General features: G+C 41.3%; 1 protein-coding gene across 1 annotated transcript in view; it reads left to right on the forward strand.

Annotated features, from left to right (window-relative positions):
* Positions 1 to 14453, forward strand: part of EBF2 (EBF transcription factor 2) — a 123400-nt gene that overhangs the window by 76549 nt on the left and 32398 nt on the right. The gene's annotated exons all lie outside the window — the stretch shown is intronic.

Here is a 14453-nt window from a genome sequence, read left to right on the forward strand (position 1 = left end):
TAGCTGAGATATGGCTGCAAGTATTTAAACAATTTCAGGGGAAATAACTGTAAGAAATCCTAGAAAGTGCAGCTGGTCACCACCCTCAGTTACAGCAGTGTAATTTAAGAAGTGAGTTTTAAAAACCAGTTTAACAAAGCTACTGCAAACCTGCGTATCATCTTAGCTCTGTTAAAGCTGACTTGACTTCAGTTGGTTTTTAGGAGGTTCAAATTAAAATAGAACAAGAGTTTAAAACTGGAAGATGCAAGTTCATGGTGCTTTGAGTAGAGCCCAAGTACCCTCAGGCTGAAGAACGCACAACTCACAAATAAATTGTAGGAAACTACCCTTCTTATGATGAAGTTATGCACTAACTCCAGTATCTCATTTAGGAGATTCAGAACCCACCCTTACTGTTCAATGAGCTTAGTGAGTGAGACTATGAGGTGGAGAAATGGGAATTGGGGTTTTTTAAATGTTTGTCTAAAGAAATAGAAACTTTTCTAATGGAAAAGCTCTCAACCTACTTTTGATTACAAGCTCTGTGTGGTTTGTGTTGAACCTTGCTCAGCAGTCTCATGGATGGGTCTTGCATTGATGTGTAATGTTTTTCCACAAGCTGAATGCTTTTATTCCTCTAACCTTACCTGACACTGTAGGGACTGGCTCCTTAGTCTAATGTCTCATCATACAAGCTCTTGCTAACGACAGTGCTACTCCCATTAGCCTCCCTTGATGTCTATTTACCAGAGCAGCTTTTCAATTATTTAAAATGCAAACATCTGGATTAAACAAATGAAGAAAACAATCAGCAAATGTTGCATATGCACTCTAAAACTTTGCTTCAGAAATTATGACTGCAGGAGGACTTGAGAAGGACTTGAATTCAAATTGGAGTGCACACATCAGCCTCTCAGAGCAGCAGGGACATGGGCAGAGTCCTGAAGCTGGGAACTGCCAAGGGGCCTTTTTCAGTAGAGGCACGTTGTGATGAAGGGTTTGGAAGGATACCTTGTTATTCAAAACATCAAAACATGAATGTTTTCCAATCAATAAGCCAACTGTTGGCTTAAAAGCTGTACTCTGCATGCATGTGTGTATGCCTGCAGTGGAGTATATAAAACATGTAGTACGTGTGCATAGAAATATGTTGTACATCTCCAAGAGATAAAATGGGTTGGATTTCCTCCCTGAGAAGTCTTTCAAAGTCAGATAAACGTTATGGGGTTTGTATCCAGCTTTAAGACTGCCAGACCCTTGGAAGAGCCTCATGTCTGGCTTTTGCAATACCTGCTTAAGCACCGAGTTGACTCTGTCCCTCTGATCTCCATAAATCAGGCAAGATATTAGAATCTGAAGTGAATGAAAAATACAGATCATAGTTGCTGCATTTGGAAACATCTGGAGCCCTCACACAAGCTCATTAGTCTAGTCATAGCACAGAGCACTGCAGAAGTCTTCCCTTAATGAGATTAAAAACAAGCACAAACAACCCAGGGAGTGGATGACCACTCTGGTCAGGTATAAGAAGCTCTTAGTTACACGGGGTATTTATTAAGCATTGCCTTGAGTTGTGTGATCAGAAGCTGGGTGAGGGGATAGAAAGTTGGGTGAATTGAGACCTACTTCCAGACTGTCTGTGTTCTGCAGCCCAAAGGCATGTAGTGCAAAGCCAGGTCTGTATCTGCCATGTAAAGAGACCCAGTGATCAGATAGTCGCTTTTTGCATTTGGTACGTTTTCAGGCCTCGTTCTCTTTCAGTAAATGGAACGTCAGGAGCTGAAATTATGAAGTGTTAACTTAGGGAATGGGTTTGGCTCTAGCCAGAGGGGAAGGCTCTGTAGCTGGACCAAAACTCGATAACAACTTGATGAATATACACATAGATTTGCTGTAGTGATCAAGGGAGAAATCAAAACTGTGACCTCCAGCACAAAAGCATGGGCACTGGTGTCTGTGCAAAGGAGTAGATCATTTACCAGATAGGTGTCTTGAAAGAGGCTCCTGCTAAAAGCAGATCCGAGCATGTACGGCCATTCAAGTGAACGGCAAATTTTGCATTGTCTAAAGTGATGTGGGAATAGGTATTACATATACACACGAAAATGAAACCAATCTCATGCTTCAGGGTGTAAATTGATCACTGGAAAGGTCAGGAAGCAATTTTCCTCTCCTGTTAACATCACTGCACAGTCAACTTGGGGTGCTTGTGTGTGCGTGCATGTGAGAGAGGAGTGAAGAGAAGCAATTTCTCCTGTAGCATAAAGTATTTGCCAGAGGCAAAATAACTTGCTGCAGCCATGACTTCATAGCAAACTGATTGCCTAAGTGCTTGAATTCTACCTTATTTTGATTTCTGGGTGCTCAAACTAAGACACTTGAAAGGAGCATGGCTTTCGTGATGTATTTTGTGACAATCCAGGCTGGTTTGGAACACTGAGCCTGGACACTCTGGGCAGTTGTACTAATTGGCTTTTCTTTCATGAGACCTGTGCTCGAGCCTGTATGTGGGGTGTGGGTGTGGTTTTGAGTTGTGAGACCACAGAAATTGCATGCAGGTGCTCAGACCCGTTGGATTCTGGAGATGCACATCTTAGTGCAGTGTCACTCAGAACACTCATACCGAGCCCACTAAAAATGTCTTGCTGCCTGTCTTCGTCATCATAGCTTCTTAGAGGAAGATAGTTGCCTTGAAGTAAGTGAAGCAAAGTCAAGTCCTCTGGAGTGTCAACCCCAGCAGGGATACTAAAGTGAGGGGACGTAGATTTACCCTTGTTCTGACCACTCCCACAGCCCTGGCATTTCACTGCAGCCCACATTAAGGTCCTGGAAACACGTATCCACTGTGGAGTGTTTCTTCAAATGGAACTGCTGTCTTGTTTGGGGCTCACCCATTGCCAATTAGCAGAGTTCATACCCCAAAATGCTGCTTCTGGCACATATGTGCTACATCAAAGGGCACTGAAAAGGTTAATTAAATTTGGAGGCTAGTAAGTGGAGATGAAGTGTTTGCAGTGAAAAGGTGGAAACATTTTTAATGTATTAATGTATTTACTGCACACTGGAAAATTTCATGTTCCTCATAAATACAAGATGGTGCATACATGTCTGAAATATTAACTGTTTCCCTTTGGACAAGGAGTTGGTTTCTGAGGATATATGCTGGAACATAGAAAAAGGTGGGTTTCAGAGTTCAAAATGTTTCTCTTTAAAGCAAAATTCCATCTCTCTATAGGCACATGTGCACACACATCATCTTTTTACAGGGATTGAAACAATAACAAAGTGCAAAAGCATATTAGCTGTCACAATTCCATGGACAGAGAGTTGGGAAATGGTAGGAAGCCCTGTACATCAGAAACCTTCTGAAAGATGTGCATGCTGACATTTGGATTTGGCCATGTGCTGTGACTGCAAAATATCTTACTCTGACAAAGCAAGAATAGCTGCAAAGAGTTTCAGTGAGTCCCGTGTACCCAGCACTGTGACTCTGGAGATACAGATTCTATTTCTGCCTCAGCCATGTGACCTACATATATTTGGGGCAATTCATCCATGGTTTAAAATGAGGAGCAGGCAGAAACGATGAGGGAAAACCTACAGACCTCATCTTGTATTTGGTTTTTTAACTCCTTACATCTTTTCTGTCTGGTAAGTTGGGGTGCAGGGAGCTAAGAAATGGAGATGCACAAGTCAGAAAGATGGTTTCTATTACTCATTCCTCTTTAATTTCCCTTGTTATCTGGTGATATGTTCAGTGGCTATTAGGAAAAGGATGTGTATTGAGACTGTCAGTATCTACCACAGAATTGTTAGAGGTCTGGTTCTGTATTTGGAGTATTTAGTCCCATGGTAATCTGCCACAAGGAATAGATCTCATGGTATTGCTTTGCTTGATGAGTAGTGAGGATTCCAAGTGTGCAATTCTTTGCTGTTTTTGATTTTGAGATGATGTTTCCTCTCCTAAAGAGTGTCCTTGTTCAACACATGCCTTTCACAAGCACCCGTCTTTTCTGAGGGAGATCTACAGTGAGTTGAGGCACAGCAGGAGGATTTCCAGTCTTCCTTGGGCAATAAAAAAGCTGTGGCTTTGTTTTTTTCTCGAGTGCTTTCCCTTTGAGTGCCCAGTCAGAAATACTAGAAGGTGGCTTGGTTGGCACACAGTGCCAAGAACTTGTCCTGAGTCAGCCAGGTCCCTTTAACGTCTTTGATTTATGCACAGATATGCAGAACCCAAGTCAGCTGAAGCAATGGGTTTATCTGAAGGAGGGCACTTGTCCAAATGAATAAAAACCCAGCAGAGACCTTGGGGAGAAGTGTCTGATAAGTATTTTATGTAGATCATTTGTAGTAGACAAGCCACACTTGAAGGCTTTAGGTGGTTAAGCAACCTTCTAGTATGTTGTTTTCATGTGCATTTTTTATCTCCCTGCTTCCTTTGTTTGAGTTGAATCTGAGGGCTTTCGGGTTTTACTCACGACTGAAGCAAACACCCAGTGACGTTGTTGAGTGCTGCATTTGGGAAAGACTGAAGACAGAACAAGGGTGTTAGAGATGGAGTTGAAATATACATCTAAAAGTTGATAAATAAATGCAGTAACTAGCAAATGAGAGAACAGACAGTGTGTGTATCTGCTTAGACGTGTAATGCACCCATAGTATTGTTTGCAAAGTGTCCCGTGATCATTTGGATGCTCTTTCCCTCTTTCTCTGCACGATCAAATTGCTGGGTGAGATCTTGGGGGCTTGGCTGGTTTATGCACAAGGGTTGCTTTGTGCATGAGGAGGAGAGTCCCTCGCCTACAGCCCCTAACACTGCACATTTTCTAAAACATATTGGCATGCTCATTTCTCTGAATCCGAGCTCTTCAACATTAAAGCAAGACCCTTCATTTTAATCATTAGAGAATGAATCCAGGGCTAATAGCACTTAATTGTTTCACTAGAATGATCTCCGTTGGTTTTGGCAGCTGAAATGAAAACAATTCCAAATACCATCAAAGGAGCTTATCCACACACAGCATGTACAGGGAGGGTGTTTTGATATACAACGGTGTGTTAATATCATAACATCTCCTAATGCTACACACAGCTCTGTAATCCTTTTCTGTCTCAGTCTATGATCTTGGAAGGTCCGATGGGTAAAAGCAAAAGGAGTAAAATAGACACAGAAAAATCTCGGTCCTTGCCCCTGAAGGAAAGGCAGCTCTGGTTGCTTTGCTTCAGCCATATACATGTATTAATCTTGACTTTCTTGAAGCTTGGCCGCTAGTTTAAATTTGTATGCGACATCAAACATACCTTTTCACATATGTTCTCCCCAGATTTTTTTTAACAGTTACTTAGCAGTTTATAGAAGGAAGTGAATGATCTCATCAAGCTGCTTAGAAATTAAAAAAAAATCTGTGCTTATTAATTATGCAGGATTAGTCTAATTATAATTCAGCAAATTAATTAGCGACAGAAGGTGTTCTGAAACATTGGAGTACATTTGCATGTTAAATGGAGAGGCTAGTCTGTAATATATGTAAATTTATGCATGGCTTCATAGTTTAATTTAAAAATTTGCAGCTGCATATGGTATGGGAGCAGGTGAAAAGTCAGTTTTAGTTTAATGATGCTAACAAACATTGGATGCTGTCCTGTCTTAGGGAAGGAATGCGCTGAATGCACCCCTGTCTGCCAATCTATAAATCTGTCATAGGAATATAATGTTACACCAGTGTTCAGATTCAAGGTCATCTGTGACTAGACCCAGAAGTACAATAGGTGCAAATCTACCAACTGAATAGCCCTCAGAAAAAGGAGGAGGCAAAATGTTTAGGGACCTGAGTTGCTGGGATGTAAATTTGCCTCTTTAGCAAATGAATGCATGTTTATTCTCTACAAAGCCAGGTTAGGGACAGGCAATATTCTTGCCTTCATGAGTGAGAACTTTCAGCTGAGTGATATCTAGTCTGGCAGGTGTAAAATAGGTGCCTAACCTTGGTTTCATCTCTAAGGTTCACAAGCAGTGCAACTTGCTGATCTCTCGGAGTCACTGGAAAGTTATTACCAAGTTCTGTATTAACTGCAGGGTAGAGAGTTGTTATGTGCCAGCCTCTGCCATCTGGCACAACTAGTAAAAACCAGCAGACCCAGCAGCAGCAAAAGGCTATTGGTGTAATTGGTGCTCACTGTTCAGCCTAGCATGGCTCAGTAGATATTTCCTGAGAGCAATGGGGTAAGAGGATAGAAAAATCCAAAGATAAAGGAGTTACAGGTTTCTCTGTTTATGGGGAAAAATGCTCAAGGATGAGATTCTGTGGTTATTTAACACCTGTGTAAGCCTTTTTTAGGATCCATAGGGTTTGCAAAGTAGAACTTGAGGTAAATTTGCACCTGTGTAGAGCTACAAGGGCCAAGTGATGCTGAAGAATGGATTTAACCAGCAGTGCAGAGCACCATGTCTGTGTGATAGTCCAGCACCAACCACGTGTGTACTTGCTGAGGCTGACATAAGTGTAAAGAAGAAGATTTTGGCCCTATTTTCAAATCCTGCTGGGTGTTATGTTCTGAGGCAATGAGCTTTATGACATTTTTGTCAGTATTAAGAAGAACCAGTAAAAGCACAAACATGGACTGGCAGGAGTGGTGTCGTGGTTCTTGGCTGGAACAGCGGCTTAGACCATGTGGTAAGGACATTTCCGAGGTGCCTTGACTTCCCCATCGGTGAGATGTGTCTAAAAGCCTTTCTTTCCTCCTGTCCTTTGTGTATCTTTTCTCCAATAACAGTTTCACAACGTGACTGTGCAATGCTTAGCACAGTTGGAGCCCACAGATACTGTAATAAACCAGGGAATATTATCTGAACGTCCCTTTCAACAGCCCGTCAGCCCAATCCTCTACTCTATTACCTTCCTGCCTATTGACTTTTGATTATGCTATGGCATTTGGTCCTGTGCCAAATGGCATGAATAATATAGACCTTACAGTATAAATAAGCTTTTAGCCATTGTCTTGTAAGTTACTGGAAAGTTTTGGTGTGGGAGGAAGGAGGAAAACCCAAAGGAAAAAGGAAACTGCTCAGATTGCAAAGAGTCCTCCAAAGACTTTTTGGAGAACAATTGCAATTACAAACACGCTGTTAGTGTTGTGTTTCATTTTCAATTCGAACCCATAGAGTTCAATTATTATTTTCATTAATGGTGTCAGGTTTCCATCAGAGTACACAAACAAGGAGGTTTTCCTTGGAGAGTTTTCTTTTTCCCTATCAAATGTGGCCATGCCAAAGAGCTGCATTCAGCACCGAGAAATGATTGTCTGTATAACTGGCAGTACACTCTCCCCCAGCCCTTGTTTCTTGAAAATGGTATCGCTTTGTAAGACAGAACAAGCATTTACCAAATGAGTGTGAGTTACAGTGTGGATGTGTGTGGCTGCTGCTGCTCAGGAACAGCGGAACAGAATCACCTTTAGAGACGAAAATTGTGCAGAAGGTAGAAGATGTACAGAATACAAATACCAGGTTTGCTGACATGCTTTGTGTTTGGATGACATACTGCAGATTTCCATTCCCTTACTATTAGTTAGGAAACAGTTATTTAAAAAAAGCCACTAGGTATAGGGCAGAGAGAAATATGATGTTCGAGGCTTCAGAGAGATATTTGAGGAGGAATTGTTCTGTGGTCAAGGGATGAGACTGGGAACTGGACACAAATTCAATCAACCATTGCTGTGGACTCAAGGAGCTTTGTTCCCTCCTGATCCATCTGAAATACAGGATAGCAGAACTTTCATCCTATATCTTCTGTAATACATTGCATAGAGTGTTTCTTACCCAAGTGTGATTAGGGCCTCTTGGCATGGCAAACAAATCATAATCAGAAGCAGTTTTAAGATAGTTGCTGCCATCCCATCATTTGAAGGTTGACTTTTAAGGTAGTCTGATCTGTTGGCCTACCTAATGGGCTTTTTTGTTCTATTTTCATATCCATCTCTACTGTTAGCTCTTCTGAGCTCATGTTGCAAGGAGCCAGAGGCTGTACAAATCAAACACTCGTTAGCAATAGTCTTTTGCCTTCCCATGGTCTTTCCAGGTAGAGCTTCAGGTTTGATACTAGGCACAGAAAAAGAAGCCCTAGCTAATGGCCCCATATCAGCTTCAAATCTAAATTGGAGAAAGCAGGATGTTAAAAGGTAGATGTAGATAAATGACAGTGGACTGTCAGCCTTGGAAAATGGAATGGTTTTGAAACATAAAATTACCTGATGTTTCCAATTTACTTGAGGAACACGATGTCTTGGGGCATTTTAAAGTTTTTTTGAGCTTTTTTTTAAGGAAAGCACTAATTCCACCTGTTCTGTGTTACACTGATCTACATGTCTTCACATGCTTTGCACTGCAGTCATCTTGGAATGAGCAGGCTGTTATTGGTTGATCTGATATTACTTTAGTTATAAAGATGGGCCTAAACAGAAAACTTCTGATCTAGACTTTCCTCTCTGCACAGGATCTTTGTGTCCAAACCACCCTGATTTAATAATTCAAGCACAAATACACAAAAGCCTCACATCTTGAAGCCAGCTTCACTTCTACCATTAATATTCTGCTAACAGCAGTGCAGATTCTCCTGAAAAACTCATCCTCTGGAGAAGAGGACTTCAGTGTGCCAAGCATCAATCCCAAAGCTGGAAAAGTAAAGCACAGTAAGAAGTTCTTGTAGAAAGGAGTTGAGATCAGAGCCTAGAAGGTGAAGGACAATCATGTAGGTGAGATGAGGAGAAAGATGTAATGGCAATGTAAGGGAGTGCGTGTGACAGTATAGATGGAGCAATGAAAATAAGAACACCAGTTTCTGAGGGAGTGGCCTCAAAGGACCACTTCATCTCCCCTGCATGTGCATGCACCTGACTCCTCTAATGCCAGGCTCAAGAGTTCTCTTGCACAGTCTGCTCGTCCTCTGCACTCAGAAGTGTGGAGCTGGAGAGAAGTTGAATCAGATTGGTGGTGCCATAACTGAAGAAATTAGTTTGAATTAGGGCAAGAGAATAGAGGAGTGTTTGTCCTGAAGCTGCTGCAGGGGCAGGAGTAGCAAGGCATAATGTTCATGTGCACTTTTTGGTGCAACTGGAGGCTTGCTTTTAAAAAACACAAGTGACAAATGACCAGCCAACTCCTTCTGGCCTAGGCTTGGCACCTCGTGTCATCTGACTCCTGCTCCCTTCTCTCACAGTAAATCTCTGACAACCTCAGAAAAGTCTTTTGACCTACATATGTTGGCTTTCACGTTTGTTGAGCTGGGTTCACACTTTATGCACAGGAGTTTTGTGAAGATTAATTAGCTGCTGTTTGTGGAGTATCATATAAATACTCTGGATTGCTGTAATAACCTCACTCATCCCTCACACAGTGTAAGTTGTATGCTCCTTTAGAATGCCTTTGTGCAATGAATGATCCCACATTGACTATAACTGCTGGAAAAGAGGAGGAAATTTTATCATCAGCTCCCTAATAATACACACTGACATAATAGAATGAAATTACTCCAGAGATAAATATTCAGATTATAAAGAAGCCTTTTACTGTGATATTCATTAAAATCAGGATGATGATATCAAATAAATGCAATTAATTGATTTTAGGCCTTGACCTTCAAATATATGTGCAGAATCTGGAAGGTTCCTTTGAAAGGAAGACATTTCAAGTTCAGCTTTTTACTTTGTCATGTTGTGGCGTTGGGTAGGGTTACTTGTCACACTTATCTCAGAGTTTGCAATGCCAAGACACACATGGCTGAGTCAAGGGGAGGATGGGAGACCCTGATCTCACAATTTCCTAGCCTAGCCTTGATGGAGTTGGAGTCAGGCCCTCACTGTAAGGGTACTTAAGCAGTTCATGGTAATCTTAATATTGAACTGGAGCAAAGATACTCAATAACAGCTTCTAGTTTTATCTGTGTTCACTTTGTGACTTTTTAGGAAGCAGTTTATTTAAGCAGAATGCCATCATATATTAAACATAATCATCCTGGATGGCAGGCACCTGCTCATGCCAAAAAAGGACCGAGGCCATGAGCCCAAATTGTACCCAAATCACATTGTCTCAGTATTTGCTTTACAAGGGGTATTTCTGGCTGCTGACAAGAGAAAGACAATGTTATATCCTTTGATTCTGTTCCCTGTATTTTAAGAAGGAGCAAAAGGTGGATGGGAAGCTTAGTTAAGATGTAGAACCAGGAGATCTGAGTATTAGTCCCAGCTCTATGGCAGACCTGTGGTTTGATGGGGAGCAATTCCCTCCCAGTTTCCAGGCCTTGCATCTTTGCCTGTTGGATGGTGAGTCACACCACCTGCTGCAGAGACGGGTTGTGAGGCAGAATTAATTGAAGTTTAAGTCCCATAGAATGGTGCTATAAAAGTGCAAAGCATATTATCTATTTCTGTGGTTCCATGTGGTGAGACTAATCAGTCCCAGGTCTTGTGGCAGGGTTTTAAAAAGCATTAATGGATTTTTTTTAACTACACCTTCTGTTGCATGTGGGGCTGCTCTTTAGGGCTTCTGACTGGTCCTGCTGAAGTCATAAGAAGGATTTGTGGGGTTTTTTTTGACTCCAACAGGATTTGATTAAGGTTCTTCTCAGTCATCAGAGGTGGAGGATAAGTGTTGTCAAAGATGTGGAACATACTTTCTAGTTCTAGACACATTTTGGAGCTGCTTTAGGTAGGTAGAGAACGTAATATTACAGACATACACAGACAAGATAGGAGTGTGGCTCAGCAAGTGCTTTGGAAAGAGCTAGAGAGATACAAGACCTTATTTACTCTGCCCTTCCTCAAGCACACTGTCCAGTGACAACCCTTTGTAGGATCCAGCTGTGTTCTGGTGCGTTCCCACAGAGTCAGACGGGATTGCTCATGGCATTGCTGACAAACCAGTGAGATAACACAGCTGTCTTTGTACTAAAGTGAAAAAGGGACACTTGAATATCAACCTCACTCCTTGGCATGATGGTAACTCCCAGTAGGAGGAGCAGTAACTTTTAAAATAGCTCCCTCTAAATCCTAAAGGATTTAGTTATATTTGGGGTGCATTTTGGAGACCTCTGCCAGTGTCTCAGTCTATAGATAGGAAGCTCCTCAGTATGAGAGAGACAATAGGAAACAAAGAGATAAACTTATAGGTATATCTTAATTAATTTGATGTCTATACATTAAATTAATCCACTTTTCTAGAGCAATGCCAGAATGTTTAGTGGTAGCCTTTCAAAAGTATGTAAGTTTTCCCCCAGTGCCCTTAGCTGTTGATGTATGAGATGTCTGAGCCGTGCTCTCTCTGCTTGGCTGGAATCGGTTATCTGCTAAACTCATAGCTAGTGCTGTCCTTAGCAAGGAACAAAGGGCAGCTAAGGGACATAAAAATAAGCTAATGTTTGTAAATTATGGGGCTTGGTTTTTGATGTATGTGTAAGTTAAGGCCAAAAACTGGCTAAAGGTTCTCATTTAAAAAAATTAATAAAGCCTTTCTGCAATTCTCCTGTTGCCCCTAAATCAGCTTCATTTAGTGCTAAACCTTCCCTCCTCTTTGCTCCCCCCAAGTCATTTTTATTCTAATGCTGCAATAAATATTAATGCCTTTCCCAGATGCAACCACTTAAAATATATATGGATATAGAACAAACTAGCAAACACTTCGTTGCAGATGCCCAGTTGCAGCTAAAATTTGTCTGGAGGAAAAGAGAGACGTGGTTCAACTAGAGGAAAGATAAGAATTCTTATGTGTGTGTCTAAATAAATCCAAATCTGGGCTGATAGGAGGGAAAACTCTCTTAGTGCAACATATCTAGTGGGCTCCAAAGAAACTACAAACATCTTGGCACAGGCAATGTATACAAATGCTGCCACAATACTTCAGTACCTACAAACCAAAGCCAGCACCTTTAAAAGTGAGATGAGGAACGTCTGATGCCCCTTCTGTGATAGCTTAAAGGAGCACAGCTGTCAGCAGGCGAGGTGCTTGGTGATTCTAAGGAAGTCAGGCACCCTTAAGTTGTCTCAAATGGGACTCCCAAAATCGCCCTTGGTTAAATACCTTGGCTAAATACTCTCAAGCTCTCTGTGTTTGCGTGTTGAATGCTGTTTGTTACATGGCAGTCGGTGAGCTGAGGCTCGTAGGAGGCAGACAGCTCAGAGAAGAGGAGAGTTCTGTTTTGGGTGTGTTTTTTAATGGACAATACACCCTTTGGTATGAATCAGCACAGATGGAGTTGAAATCCAAGTTAATTTCCACGTACACTGGTGATTTACATTTGCTGTGGATCTCATCCTCAGTTTTCTGGAGATGTTTAGCAGAAGATTTGGAGTTCGCTGCCATGCAGCACTGCAGGGTTCAGCCACTGGTACTTGTTAAACATACACTTGGAATTATTACTGTTGTGTGCCTGCCTTTCAAGGCTTTGTGTACCACACAGTACTGCAGCATCTTAGTTCTTCCCAAAGTCAGTTCAGTAAATGCAGTGTGTTCCTTTCTTTGCCCTGGTTTTGTTAATTTTTGTAGATGAACAGGGATGCAAGCACATAAAAAAACTGAAAAGGAAACTGGATATTTTCCCAATTCATTTGATATTTTCTTTTTCCTTGAAAGTAACAACTTCTGGGGGATTTTTGTTTGCAGTCATTCTCCAGGATAATCAGTTAGCCAGCGGCTCACTGATTTTCATATAAGTTTCTTGCTTTGGTTTCATGATACAGTTTGGTTCCCTTCTGCAATTTTCTCTTCCATAAGCTATTTTTACATTGCAAATATTTTTTTATATGTGTAAGAAGAGGGCAGGATAAAAGAAATGTTTGTGAGTAACATTTGTGGCTCAAATTCTGCTGTGAATCTGTGAGTGTACAGGCACGTCCAGAATATTTCCTTCTCAGAACATTCCTTCAGATAAAATCTTGCTTACCGAATCATTCAAATCAAAGAGGTCACAGGTTTTAGGGTGAGGAGTCAAGAAGACTTATTTGATGGCATATACTCAGTGCTGCTCCTGAGGTGTGAAGTTGTGTAGGGTGTTTTGGCTGGAATACAAGGAGGTGAGCAGGGCTGTGTTTGCAGAAGTTCCCCCTGACAGGCGAGCACCGGCACATCTCTCCCGCTGAACCCAAACACTGTCGCCCTAACCGGTGCCATGGGAAGAACCAGCGAGCTCTTTAAGTCACAAATGAGAAGGAACAGTGGAGAGAAAAAACAACAGTCTGCAAAATGCACTCACCCAGGAAATAAATATTTTAGTTATTCTTAAAATGTTTGTGAGAGGGGGAAAAAAAGGAACCTTGGCATTGAAAAAGCTGCCTGGAAGGATGTATTTTGTGACAGGCATTTCATATGACATTATCTGGGTCCTTTTGCTGGGTTCAGTTGTCGTGAGGCTTTCGAGGGGTTTTGTTTGTTGGAGCAATATAGAAATGGATCAGATCCTTTGGAATTTCTTTGTATGTTTGGGGCAGATGGAAGAGAAATACCCCGATGGAAGTGGTGCAAAGAAAGTGGCAATAACAAAGGCGAGTGGATTTCTGCTTTCTCGTCTCGCGTTAGGACTATTTTGGTGGTTGTTGTTGGTAAACCCTAGGAAATATACATCTTTCTCCTTTAAAGTTCTAATTCAAGGCATGAATGTGTGAGTTCTGAAGGGACTTAGGGACTGCGGTAAAAAATCGTTGTCATAGTAACAGAAAGGGAAATAGGCCTGGCTCACCTGGGACTTTAACTTACTGCAAGAGCGGATTTTTTTTAAGGAAAGCACTCAGCAAGAGAAATAAATAAATAAAGTGCTCTTTGTATTCCAAAGCAATTCTTCAACTATTTCTTTTTTTCTTCTACCCAAGTCTTTTTTTTTTTTTCCTTCTGAATTTATCTTCAAGTTACTGATGGATTTATTTCTTTTAATTGCTGCAGTTAAATGTGTTTTGTCCAACAAATGGATTGAAAAGAATCACAGAAAATATTTTCACTGGCGATACAGGATGCCAAAAAAATGTCTCGCCTGTTATGTCTGAATTTGGAAGAGATGCTTGTTTGGTTTTCAGTCCAGCAACTGTGATTTTTCATGTAGTTTCTTTGCCTCTGAAATTCACAAGTCTAATCAGATTGATCCGATAACAAAGGGATGAATCCTCTCTGAATTTGACTCAAAATGTGGAAAAAGCCTCTAGAAAAATACCTGCCTAATATTTCTGAACTCTAAAATCTGTAAGGTCCAGTGCATAGTGCTGGGTAAGCCAGCCAAGCCTGCTGAGGATTCAACTTGTGTACACGACAAAGTCAACTCCACAGAATCACAACACCTAAAGATAGCTGTATGTGGCAGGGCAAAGAGAATGGGCACGAGAACTTTGTACCGTGTTAATAGGTTTATCTACTTGGACAGCAGGAGCTGTCATGTATTACTTCAGGTTCTGTTTTCTTTATCCTCTCTCAAAATCTATGTAAGATTATAATCCAG

This window comes from Colius striatus, chromosome 27, assembly GCF_028858725.1.
Source record: "Colius striatus isolate bColStr4 chromosome 27, bColStr4.1.hap1, whole genome shotgun sequence".
Taxonomy (NCBI): Eukaryota; Metazoa; Chordata; class Aves; order Coliiformes; family Coliidae; genus Colius; species Colius striatus.